Source organism: Polypterus senegalus, chromosome 17 (assembly GCF_016835505.1).
Source record: "Polypterus senegalus isolate Bchr_013 chromosome 17, ASM1683550v1, whole genome shotgun sequence".
NCBI lineage: Eukaryota > Metazoa > Chordata > Cladistia > Polypteriformes > Polypteridae > Polypterus > Polypterus senegalus.
In genome coordinates, this window is record NC_053170.1 from 86611396 (window position 1) to 86625974 (window position 14579).

Sequence of the window (14579 nt, forward strand, 5' to 3'; positions counted from 1 at the left end):
AACCTCAAGGCCACTGGATATGCGAAATTGCTACATGATGATGTGTTTCCCTCTTTATGCACTGAAGCTGGCACGTTCCCTGAGTTTTTCCAGCAAGATGGTGCACGACCACATTATGGGTGTCAGGTCCGAGCATTCCTAGATGAACAGTTTCCTGGAAAGTGGATTGGTCGTCGTGGGCCAGTTGAATGGCCCCCAAAGTCTCCCGATCTGACCCCCTTAGACTTTTATCTTTGGGGTCATCTGAAGGCAATTGTCTATGCTGTGAAGATACGAGATGTGCAGCACCTGAAACTACGGATACTGGAAGCCTGTGCTAGCATTTCTCCTGCGGTGTTGCTATCAGTGTGTGAAGAGTGGGAGAAGAGGGTTGCATTGACAATCCAACACAATGGGCAGCACATTGAACACATTTTATAAGTGGTCAGAAACTTGTAAATAACTCATGAAAGAATCAAGTTACGTTAAAACCAAGGACACCATTGTTTTTCTTGTGAAATTCCCAATAAATTTGATGTGTCACATGACCCTCTTCTTATTGAAAAAATAAAAGTTGGATCCAAAATGGCCGAGTTCAAAATGGCCACCATGGTCACCACCCATCTTGAAAAGTTTGCCCCCTCACATATACTAATGTGCCACAAACAGGAAGTTAATATCACCAACCATTCCCATTTTATTAAGGTGTATCCATATAAATGGCCCACCCTGACTTCTCAAAGCAGCTAAGAACATAACAAGATAAAAAGGTAAGGATGTTAAGATATTTAAATACTTCAACCTTGGAATTTCCACATTAAGAAATATCACTTTGGTGACACAATGGTTAGTACTGCTGCCTCACACCTTGATGTTTTTTAAATCCTAGTCTGCACATTCTCCCCATTTCCCGGGGCATTCTGGTGTTATTTCTACACTTCTAGAACCCCTGTGGCATTGTCATCATCTATAACAAATCTTCACCAATTAGACGTTTTGCATGGTATTATTAGTCATTTTGTGAGTGGTACACAGCCAACCTATCATTATTTGTTTTTTTTCAATTTGCAAGGGAAACTCCCAGTTCTAATATTGACAAAATCTATATGGATCAATTGAGTCATCTTCCACCATAAGCTGTTGCGATTATATTAGATAAAAGGTTACCTGTTTTTGTTTTTCTGTGTATAAATGACGTAATTTATTATTTTACAATTAATATTTGTTGAAAAATGTGTTTTGTATCTAAATGTCTTATTTCTTGTCTTAAAAAGAGAGTTTATTTTATTCTTGCAGTTGAATGCAAACACTTGGATACCCCTAGTTAAATTGTATGATTCAAGGAATCTCTTAAGTGTGACCAGCAGTAGTATTTTTGAGCAAACCTTAAACTGAAAAAAGCCATGGAGGCCATGCTATATAAAAAGAATTTATAATAACAGAAGGGTACACAATATTTAGAGATAAAGGTACAACAATGTTAATAAACTTAATGCCCTCCTGGCCTAACTAAATAAAGGTCCATCCATACCCATCAGGTTGGGAACTTGTGATGCCCTCTTGTATCTCCTGCTCACCTCTTCAATGGATCTTCCTGTTGCCATTTCTACCCTTATATATACTATACCACCTGACTCAAAGTATATCTGGAGGTTTTTTAATTTTATTTTGTAAAATATTTATGGAAGAAGCCCAGTTGCTAAGTCCAATATTGTCCTATAAGAGTTCCAAGTGCCTTTTTAAGTGCCCTGGATTAGTAATCAACCTATTTGGAAGTAATGAAATATATTGCAGATCATCAGCATAAAGGTAATACATCATTTAAAAGTAAGAACATTATAATTACAAATTTAACAATTGAGGATGGTAGTATGATGGTGTGAGAACCTGAACAACTTTCCAGTATTTAAAGAATCATGAATTCTGCACTTATCTAGAACATTATTAAGAAGAATTGCAGGTTATTTGACTGTGGAGGGACCTAAAATGAACAGCTGATACTCACAAACCTACCAGTGTGTCTGCAAAAAAGAATTTTAAAATATCACAATATATTTTCATATATACTGAAAGGTTTTTATCGGGTACACATATCTAATAGTCTGTTTCATACTCCATTTGTGTTCATAATAGTTTAAATTCTTCAAAATCGTCAGAAGTGCAATGCAAACATGCCAGCCTATGTCTATTTTTTTTTTTTTTTGTGGTTTGAGAAACAAGTCATGCAGCAACTTCACACGTCTTTTTTATACCTGCTACAAGAAGCTTTATATTTCTGAGACCACCATGACTAACAAGCGAGCTTGTCAGTGTTTTTTTTTTGTCTCACCAATGTGGGACACAGCAATGTACGGCTTCTTGTTTACCCTTTAGAATAGCTAGTGGCCGGGTAAGGTGACCTGCGGTTTAGTGCAGTTACCAGGGCACGCTGCCACCTCAGTAAAAACACATTGCCAGTAAATATTGGGTCAAGAGCAGCTCCCTCACTGCACTGGGAAAGTCAGAGAGGAGCTTTTTGTTCTACTTAAATATTTAGTGAGAGTTTTTAAATATTGTGCAGGTCTTGTTTAGCAGCAACATTTGTCTGACAGACAGCATTATGGCAGCTTCTTGGTTCATTAAGGATTTAATTTGCCTTTTTGTCAAAGTGAAAACAGGTCCCTGCAATAATTATTAATATTACACTTAATATATGTGCAATTAATATTACACATATGTAATTAATGTAAATTAATTACACATATAAAGCACAAAATGATTGATTGCATAAGTATAAGTATTCATTACTATTTAGCAGGTGCACCATTGGTGGTCATGACAGCCTTGATTCTGGTTGCACAGGCTTGTTTCTGTGAGCTTTGCATATCAGGACACTGCAGTTTTTTTTCCAATTTTTCTATGCAAAAATATTGTGTAAAGTTGTGTGGAATTCTGTAACAAATGGCCACAAATTCAAACTACAAATTCTCAATTAGATTGAGATCTGGTCACTGAGGCAGCTATTCTGTGGGCCTCATTTATAAAACTTTACGTAGATTCGAGTGTGAAAATATGTGCATGCCAAAAAAAGAAAAAAAATCTAATTTATAAAATCTTGCATGTGCACATTTACCATTTATAAATCACAGTCACCTTGTAAATATAAATAATAACGTGAGTGCGCCTCAAATGCCATCTTGAATCATCCATATAATGCGTATGCTAACCAACCTCATACATATGCCATCACAATCCTTCAGATCTTCAGCAGGCTCCCACCTTGTGTGTCAAGACTTTCCCACCTGCATTCAAGAGTATCTGACTTCTCCACAACTGAGAAATCACGCATGGCATTTGTAGTGCCTCTCCTCTGCACTCTGGGGATCCAGAAAAAGCATAAGGCACCATTGTCTAAGCAGGTACAGTAGCTGCTATCACCTGCACATATGATATGATTGCTGTTTCAATAAATGGAACAGCCAATATGAACGACCTGAGGGTTCAGCCAGTTACCTTACCAACAAGCCACTCAACATGTACAGCACCTTCACATCTGTCAAAGCTACTTTGCCTCAAAATAAATGAATCATTGGTTGATCCAGGCCACTTAGACATGTTTGTCAGTCATATCTTGAATGACTTGTGTATTAATGGAATGTAACTGCTTATGGTTAACAAAGCAGGGTCATTCCATTAGTTGCCCTTATTAAAATACGAGTGCAGTAAGTACTCTGATTATGTTAGGAGAACCAGACACTGCTGCAGTACTCCTTTGTATGTTAGCAAAAGCATGTTTTTTTTATGTATGTAGACTCATACCATACAAAAACTGGATGTTATGCCTCACGAGTCTGTTAATGGCTTCCAGCATGCCATGCATGAAGAAGTGAAGCTTGGCTGAGATATTTCTGATCTGATGGACAGTTCCTTGTCTGTTTTCGCCCCTGTGATCTAAAGTTATATAACAATGCAATATGAAAATCTTGCAAGGGGATGAATACCTTTTATTATACATTGTGGTCACCAGGGGTCGCTGCACATCCCCTGACACAAAGGCTCGAGCACAAATACTAAGCACAATGCGCTTTTATTGGTGGGAAAGTCTACCCTCAATAAGTGTTTCCCACAGCATAGTCACAGCAATACACAGCACTCCACTCTGCTACTCTCTTCAACTTTATCGTCTCTGTCTCCTACTTTCTTTCTGCCTCTACTCCTCCCAATTCAGGCTCCTTGAGTTGAGGCAGGCAGCTTCTTTAATGTGAAGCCTGGGAGTATTTCTGGTGTCCAATATTCGTGGCCCAGAAGCACTTCTGGATTGGGCTAGAGCCTGACAAAATAGGGCTCACAGGTACTCTCTGCATCCCCATGTGCTGCCCATGGCACTCAGCAGGGCTGAGCCAAAGAACTAGAGTTCCTATGATGCCCTGTGGGAATCCGGGGGGCTGCCATCTAGAGATCCAGAGAAGACAATGACCCGTACATGTTGTCTCCCCCTGTCCTTTGAAACTGAGGTCGTCCCAGCTGGGAAAGGACCCTAGCCATCCCTCACAACATATATGCAGTATAATAAAAAAAAGAAGTCACACTGTAATAGAGACATAACTTAATAATGTTTGCATACAAACTAAATATTTACACATTAAATGAGTGTCAGTCAAAGGGAAAAAAGTAATGTCTACAATGTCATATCTTAAATAGAAGGTAACAAATTAAGTATGAGGAACATCTGGTTATTTAAGTAAATATCACTTTCATGTTCTGAATTTACATAATACTTGTAATCTAAGTAAGTTTTGCTTGCCTTGTCTTTGTCAAAAAGAAACCAAAACAAAAGAGCAATCACTTAACAACTGAGAAATAAATAACTTAAATTTCCATACAGTTTTGTTGGTTGAAAATTGTATTTGTAAAAGCCAGAGTAAGGAGGGTAATGTGCATGGCATAAATGTAATGTTTATTCAAGCTGACCTCCCTAAGAAATGGAGGCACCTAAATAGTGTAGTTCTCAGAGTGACCTAGCCAGCTCTGCTTCAGCTAATGGTAGGGCAATACACCTAGGAAACTGAACAACCAGATACATTCATTGACTTGTAATCGTGTACTTCTCTCTTGTCTTTCTTTCCCCCTGTGTAAACAATAAGTCTACATTTCAATGTTAAGGACAAGTTGAGTGAGGAAGCATGGTCGTTAATTTGTTTCATGCTCAGCAGATGTTGCTACTGTTCTTTTTCCTCATATCTTTCTTTTTCCTCCACCAGTGGATCAAGACTGTTACTTTAAAAGGAGTCCATCAAGAACACGGGACAAGGTTGGAAACTTGTTATGAGTAAATTTCACACAAACATTATGACGTTTTTCTTTACACAGTGAACTATAGACACATGGAGTAAGTTACCAAGTAGTGTGGTAGACAGAAGGACTTTAGAGACTTTCAAAACTGAACTTTATGTCATTTTGGAAGAATTAAGATGACAGAACTGGCAAGACCTGTTGGGCTGAATGTCCTGTTCTTGTCTAGATTGTTCTAATGGTCTCAGCCAGTTTTCTGTAAGAAACGCACAAGCCTAACTCACTTTGCTAAAGTTTGCGCTACCTAAAATGTGTTGATTGAACAGCATGTATCCAGTCATAAGCTTCAAATCTATCCTTAGTAGATTGCAAGTAGTTGCATGACAACTGGACAGACCTTATCGTTTTATATGTATAATGTCACGCACGTGTGAATAGGAGGCAGCTGAAGGGCTTGGAGAAAAATGGTAACACATCTGCCCAGGGGGTGGCAGGGTGCACTAACACTCTAAGTTCCCTGCAGATCTTTCCTGGGAAATCCCACCAGGAGCCACTGCCTCAACTCGGGACATGCCACTTCCGGTCCCAGCCCCGAGGACGACATCACTTCTGGTCCTGGCCCCGAGGACAACATCACTTCCCCAGACTTCCTATAAACCCGCACTCCCTTCCTCTGGAATTCAGTTCTGTTTTGGACTCTGTCTTGTAAACTTTACTTGCTACCAACCTTTTTACTTTTTGCAGCCTGGAACACATACAGGTAGCTGCCCCAAACCTTTATTCAAACACTTCAAACAAACATGTCTCTTTCAGAAGTAAAACAAGCTCTGTATGGAGTTAGTTCTCGATTAAAGAATAGACATCATAGGGAAGCACAATAGGAGCAGGACCCCAACCAACAAGAGCAGAGGATGACCGGGGGAGGAGAAAGAGAAAACAAAGCAATCAGTCCAAAACCGACCGACAGGTGCTGTTCAGGCTTTTAAGTATTCGGAGTACCGTGCGGAAAGCATCGCGCAACAGAGCAGCCGAAAGTAAAGGAGCAATGTGAAGGTAGTCTGTTAGCGTTTTTTGGAGGGGTTTTTTCAGAGGTGTCCATGTCTTATAGGGGTGTGTTCAGCCCCCTGCTCACTATGTATTCTAGGGGGCTTCACCATCTGCTTGCTTCACTTGCCAACCCCCTGGCCTGCGCTATGTGCCAGCCACTTCACATCTCTGCCACTCACGTATGTGGATTTCACTTTCACTAAACAACAAATCTTTTAATTCTCGTGGACACGCCTCTTCATTGGGGAGAAACACTACTTTTCCCTGATGGCAACACAAATTAGATGATCTACAAGTCACCGACTTAAAGTTTGAAGCCAAACAATATCTACTTACTTCTATCATATCACCTATGTCCATATATTCGATCTCTTTTCGCTGTTCCGTTATTTCACCGAGTAATAATTTCCATGTGTTAGCGCTAAGGCAATCTTTACTATCAGTTTTTTCAGACTTCAGACTTTTAGTACTTTCATAATCTCTGACCTGCTCTGCATGTGTATTGTGCCAACATTTTTGAACCTCTTTACAACGTTCTACTTCTACTCTTCGTCTTTTATTTCTGACCCCGCTTGGAGCTGAGAGCGCAGAAACTGTGTCTGACAGTAGCATTCACACGAATGAGAAGTGAGTGGACTGTGGGCATTGTCGTATATATACTGTTCAGACACATCAGGAAACCAGATAAAAGTCAAGTGATCAAGAAAGTTATGGGTGATGCTTCAAGAAGTTGTCTATCACGTACTCAGTAAGACTTGACCGATGTCACACACACAGGAACTCAAGAAGTACTGAAAAGTATGTAAGGACTAAGAATGCAGTAGAAATGAGACTTTTATTTTGGGGTATGTAGGCTGGTTAATGTTCTCTGCTAAAACACCTCATGTCTTTTAGCCAATCAAGCTAGTGAACCAATCGGAGTAAGCATTAATTCAGCATTGTTATGTAAATTCAGTTATCTATAAATATAGCTCTCTGTCTTTACTTTGTGGGAATTACATCACTGACTGCTGTGATGGAGTATATCCTTCTTCATGAAGAGAAATTAAAAACACAATTTACAAGCTTCCTCCTGTCTGGTGTCTGACTCAAAAAGCTCCTGGTTGAGGATAAGTTTTCCTTCTTTAATATATTTTTCAATTAAATTTCTACCACAGATTCCACATTAAGACACATATTTTCATTAAATTTTCTTACTTTTCTGTTTCAGTTAATCAAGGTTTTGCCTTGTTGACACTCCAAGTATTCGATTTTGTCCTGCCGCCTATTTAGCCCCACTACAACAGATAAACACCTAATTCTGGTTAAAATTAGACAACAAAATCCTGATCATACAGGGCTGCAATAGCTACACTCATTTTTCCTAATTTAATGTCAACCTTGTTTCACAAGAATGGTCAGGAGACATAAAAATGGTTTGGGGCAGACACCTGTGTATTATGCCCTGGCTGCAAAAGGGTTAAATTTGGTCACATTGTGTGTGGTTCAAAGTCTGAAAAAGCAGAACTGAAAACATGTGGCAAAGATGGAGGCTTTAAAGGTCTGGACCAGAAGTGACGTCCTCGTTGGTGTCGGAAATGATAGTGACGTCATCACGGGTGCTGGAAAACTGTGGGATTTCCTGTGAATGGTCTGCAGAGGATAGAGAGAAAAAGTCACCTCGCCACCCCCTGGTCAGGCATGGAATTGTCACTATTCGGACCCTTTAGCTGCCTCCCATGCACTTGTGTGTGACACTTGTTAAATTAACTATTCTTTTAATCTGATACCTCATTCTAGCTCTCCGTCTACAGTCTCAGAAATTAATAATAATATGATTTAACAGTAAATTTGGACATGAACTTTATTTTTCTTTAAAATTAGAAATGTGCTTATTGATGTCATGACATTTGGTGCACAAGTCTCTTACTTTTTTGCCTTTTTCCTTTACTTGCTTTTCAACAGGTTGAACTTCTTTGGTGTTTTTATGAACTAAAAATCAATTTATCACAAGTTGTGTATAACAAAGAAGGCTATAGTTAATCCACTAAATGTATACAGTTTTTGTGTGTATGTGTCTGTGTGAGCTTTCATCATTAATTAAATACATTTAATAAAATGCAGTTCTAAAAAGTTAAAAAAGGGAGAGACAGTTTGTATTGTATTGTGTACATGTGACGGTACTGACACAATAAACCTGTAAATGGGAAGTTTATCTAATTAAATTACACAATTTGTATGCCAATGGGATGGCTATCTATTTACAACACTAGTTAGAACAAAGTACAGTAGAATAAAAAAAAGTCCATTACTGTATTATTACTCACCCCAAGTGAATTAGATCCTGCTGTGGATTTGACGATGGGGTAATGTGGGCTTCTTCAAAGGTTTCAGCATTCAGACCATGTGACTGATCAACATTTAATTCATCAGCCACAGGAGCAGAACTGTGCCACAATGCACCAGCCACATCATATTCACTGCACATATGCTGCAATAAGAACAGTAAGTTTTGTAGAAAATTTTTTGATATAGGACTCAGTAACATCACATGCATGTTATTACTGTATGTTAATGGAATTCGTATGAGTTAGTGTGCCCCACCCAGGATTAGTTTCCATCTTGCACCTCATACTGTAGGTGTCATCAGCGCAGGCTAAATTACAAAGCTAAAAAAAAATAGATGTTGTTTTTAAATATAGTAGTTGACAATACTACAATTTACTTAAATTGCTGGAGAACATCTGCAGGTTGTAACCTATTAGTTGTTCCTTGAAGAAGGCCCATTTGTAATATTCTGAAAATTAATTTTTTTAGTTTTTGCTAATCTATACTTTATTTTTAAAGAAAAAAAAATGTTTTTGCCATTTTTGTTCATTCACTGCATTTTAACTAATTAAATTTGAAGAATAACTGGAAAAAATGAGGTGTTCTAAAACGTTTGACCGGTAGTTTATAGAAAGCACTTAACTTTAGAACGCAATTTCATGTAGAAAATGCATATGTACCATGTTTGTAAAGAAATTAAATTTGACTTGAAAAATACCAAACTTATTCTTTAATCTGTGCATCATTGTGTTGCCTTTAGTAAAATTCACTTTAAAAATATAAAACTATGATGCCCAAAATAAAAGTGTCTTGTCTTCCAGGACAAACAGGAACTTAAGGAGTAAAATCAGTTGTTTTGCTCTTTGCCTCCTACATTAACTCAATAGGTTTCCAGAGGTCTGCTTCTTTACCAAATAACATTTCTGAATAGAGCCTAATGTTAGATATAACCTTAATCTAAAAGTGAGGTCACTTATGCTGACCCATTTAAGAAGGTTGACCGCCTGTGTTTTAGTAGCACAGCATGAGAATGCAGGCCTTGTAATTAAAGTGATTCTCCCTTCAACTATTACTGTGTGACTTAGGCTGAATCTTCTGTTTTTACTCTTGTACTCTCCAGCTTTCCTCTTCTTATTGGTTGTTTCGTTCTGTTAGCTGTGTTGCCCCAACTCACTGCACCGCCCCGTGATGACACCTCTTAAACATCTTGTCTGAAGACCCCAATCTCATCATGAGACCACATCTCAAAGAGGTCAATTTCTTCTTGTTAGTTAGCTAGCCTCTCAACCTGTTTCCACCAGTTACATCTTAAAATAGCTTAGCAAAGGAAGTGTAATCTTTATTGTGTATTTTGCAAAGATGCATAGCATATGATCAGAGGATGCATCTAGCAGCACTTTAAGCACTTTGCTGCTTTGAAGACTGAAAGTGTTTATGAGGGATTCAAGAACCTTTAAGCATTTTTGCTGTGTTTGTATTTTTTTAAATACATGAGAGAATATCTGAATGTCTTTTTTAGTTTTCTCGTTTAACCACCCATCCCCAGCCCCCCTTTGTTCCTGTTCAGTGCAGAACATTGCTTCTTCAAACGCATAGTTGCCATATTCAAATTTTGGCCAGGATGCTTCTTTGTGTGGTATGCATATTACAAATGTGCTGGCACCTGGGGGACATGGGGTGGGAGTGCATTACGCCATAGACTGGTTGGTTTTGGTGGACCTTTTGCAATCTAGATAGGTTGAAATGGTCAGAACCATGCAGACGTCACACACCAAGGAGCCTGCATAAAGTGCAGTAAGATTGCCTTTAGTTTAACAAGTGAAATCATTAGACATAGTCAATTCAAACATGCACTCCGAAGGAGGTAATGGGGGACGGCACTGAAGGACAACATGGCACAGTCATGCCTACAGCCATGCTGACATGGGGCTAATATAGAATTGCTAATTAAACTCACATGACCTTCGTAACATACACCATCACAAGACACTTTACAAAGAAAACTAATACATTTGTAGTAACAAGAACAAACTCAGGATTATTCAATACAAGATAAACACACTTTAAAGAGTCTAAATTAAACTATTTCAGAATAATTCTGTCAAAATGTAATACTTTATCCTATGCTGTTTAGTAAATGGCTTTAACTTGATGCCTGACATTACTTCCACCTGACTGGGTTTCTGCATTTTGAGTGGGCCGAAAAGTATGTTTATAGACATAACATTAGGGCAGCATGATGCTGCTGGTTAGTAACTCTAGCCTGGCTTTGTATGAGGGATAAGAGTGGGGACAAATAGTTACTTAACACTTTCTAAAAAATATTCTCACCAGGTTTGATGGTCAGGAGGGGGGCACAGAAAAGAAGATCTCCAAAGCTCCCTGTTTCACTGAATGGAATAGAGTCATTCATTAGAGACTCTGCTGCTAAGACTCTTTGTTGTTCTTTGACTTTGTGACTGGTGTTATAATTTCAAGCTTGTTTGGAGTTGTTTATTTTATTGCTACTCTTAATTTGTATACATTTGTGTATATTTTGAACCATATTGTTGTTGGCCATGGCTCCTGGTTTTAGTAATTAAGATGCCAGCATACACTCTTTGACGTCCAGGTTTCTGGATTATCATGTGACTTCTTGTGGTCTACTTAGCTACAGTGCCTATAAAATATATTCAAACAGATCTGTTTGCAATGCAATGTGGTCTAAATTAATTACAAACTACAATTACAAACTAAGGGGCTCTGCCCCCTGCTCGCTTCGCTTGCCAACCCTCATGCGGGACATACACGCTCATTATTTCCTGGATCTGCCACTTGTGACTTGCTGTGCTTTTGGATAAACACGAATATCAACTGTGACTTTTACATGTCCGTCTTTCAAAACTATTATCGTTGACAATTCATCACATGTTGGTTTATTATATATGTGAGTGTGATCTTTCGGATTCATATAGAAATCCAAGAAAACTTCTTTGTCCATGTTTTTCAGATTAATTTTGTAATATAATGTAAATAAAGTGCGATACTTTTGGACGTATGGATTTGTATCCATTATTGGCTGTAGAATTTCTAATGCGTCCTATCGTTTAAGTCTTTTGATTTTATGTTGTATCGCTTCTCCGAGATCATAAATATAAACCTGACTGGAATTGAGATTTCTTTGAAATTAAACTTGTAGTAGTTTTAATTGTTGCGGGACCACAGATTCTCATAGCGTGTGGTCCTGAATCATGTAAATCTATGTTTTGAGCATTGAATGATGTGAATGCGAACAGATTATTGCAGATTCGGATAATTTGCCTGTAGTGTTTGTGGATTTCACTTTCACCAAATGACAAATTCTTATTTCTCGCAGATGCACCTCTTCATTGAGAAGATGCATTACTTTTCCCCGATGGCAACACGAATTACATGATCTAATAGTCTCCAACTTAAACTTTAAAGCCAAATAATATCTACATACTTCTGTCATATCACCTATGACCATAAATTCAATCTCTTTTCGCTGTTCCATTATTTCACCAAGTAATAATTTCCATTTGTTTGCGCAAAAGCGATCTTAACTATCAGTTTTTTGATACTTTCGAATTTTAGTACTTTCATAATCTCTAACCTGCTCGGCATGTGTATCGCGCCAACGTTTTTGAGCTGCTTTATTACCTCCTACTTTGTCTTCTACTCTTTCTTTTCTTCTTCTACTGTGTGTCTTTTATTTCCTCCCCCACTTGGACCTATTAGGTTTTCAATTCATTCCTTTGCACAAAGTCTTGCCTCGCAGGACTTGAAATTATCTCTCTGAAAATGTCTCGTCTTGTCCCAAGATTTTTTTTTATATAATATATAGATATAAAACATAAAGCAATAGATTTCAGTATTCACTCCCCTTTAATGATACCTATAAGGCCAGGCTTATACTTCACACGACTCGACGCATGCTGCAGCTCACGAGCCTGTTATGCAAGCGTTGTACTATTTATACTTGCGCGCGTACTTTACGTAAATCTGGAGGAATCCACCAGGTGGCAGTGCAAGGTATCACAGTGAGAACAGGTTTGGCTTTGTTGTGTTGTGAATTACTGTACTTAGAACACCCATTAAATTCCGATGACACCTTACCGCAATATCTTTGAAAAGCATGTTTAATGATTAAATCCATCAATCCAGGGATTTGTCTATTCCAGCAAGCATTGGGCATGAGGCTGAAACAATCCCTGGATGGGCATCAGTTCATCGCAAAGTGAATACAAGCACTCACATACACACTGGCATCATTTTAGTGTCACCAAATCTGCATATCTTTGGAAGGAAATTGGAGCACACTGTGGAAACCCCAGGCAGGGAATACACATAACTTTTTTATTTTCATTTTCAACAGTAGTGGCAAAATTTGAGACGAAGTTGTCCTTTCTCGTTCTGCCTTTCGCAGGATATTTTTCGTAATCAGCCTTTTCTTTCTCTCTTTTGAAGGTATAGTTTGTATAGTACGCACCATACATTGGATGCAGGGAAGCTATGATTCGATCTTCCAAGAAACTATATAAGTCAGCTAGACCTGGTTTTCTTCTTTCTTTACTTTCCATCTCTGTTGCTTTATTTTGCCAGAGCTCTCGTAGTTCTTGGGGAAGCTTCGATGACATAATGCGGATATTTAAATTGTTTTCGAATTCGTGTCCGTCTTTTAAGCCCGACATAACACTTTTACAATTACCAATGAAGAGCGTGTATGTCTTTAAACTATCAATATCTCCTGATTTCAAGTGTGGCCACTTCCTTACTTTTTTCATGTAAGCATCTCCTATATGAGCGTGATTTCCGTAAAATTTTTCAAACGTTCTTCTGGTATTTCTATATCCTTCTTCTGGCGGTAAGTATAAGTTATTTAGAGTTATATTTTCAGGTTCGCCTTTGGTGAATTGTATCAAATACTCTAGTTTGCTACCAGGATCACTCACTTCTTGGTCAATGATTCGATCAAATGCTCTTATAAAGTTTATATAAGTCAATGGATCGCCTTCAAACACTGGGATCTTTTTATGGGGTACATTAGGAGCTTGTGTCTTATACTGTTCTTTCAGTTGATCGTAGCGCTTATCGTAAAGCGATTGTTGAAGAGGTTTATTTTTACTTTCATTCGCATTTGTAAAGTTATAACTGTTCGCATCCGACGACTTTTCAAATTTCACATCTGGTTTCTGACTCAGTCTATTTGGACTGCGATTGCGCCCTTTAAGTGCTTTTAATTTCGCTTCGGATTCTGCAATAGCTGCCTCTAAAGCCAATTGATCTCTTTTAGCTTTTAGCTGAGCTTCTTCAGCTTCTCTTTTAGCTTTCAATTGAGCTTCTTCAGCTTTTCTCTTTATTTTTAACTGCATTTCTTCCAAATCTAGAGCCTGTTGCTTTCTTTGGTTTTCTGCTTTAGCTAACAGCACAGCGTGTGCTGCCTCTTGAGATCTGATGGCGCTCATAGAAGTCCCGGTTGAACTTGTACTACGTTTAGATTTTGCGGAGATTTGGGAGGTTTTGGCTGAATTTACAGCCGAACTTATATGACTTTTACTTTGAATGGAAACCTGTGAGACACTATCTTCTGGAGAGACGTCAGGAAAGTCATTCGTCGTTCTGTAATCCTTGAATTGATTAGCCGAAAAGTCAGGCTGCTGGTTGAGGCTTATATTTTGACGTACTTCAAAAACCCATTCTATCGTATTTTCTGAAAATGTGCGAAAAGTTTCCATTTTAGCATCAAAGTCCTTTTGTAGCATTTTCCGTGTATCTTCGTTAGTCTGGAAGGATAAGAGTTTGATATTTAACCTTTTATATTCCATTCTCAGGTTAAAGAACGAGTTCTCGATGATCGATTTTATAGATTCGCAATTAAGTTCATTTCTTTTTAATTCCTTCAGAGCCTTCATCGTATTAGATAATTGTTTGTATTTGCAGTCTATTTCAGATTGAAGTTTAGATGTTAATGAATA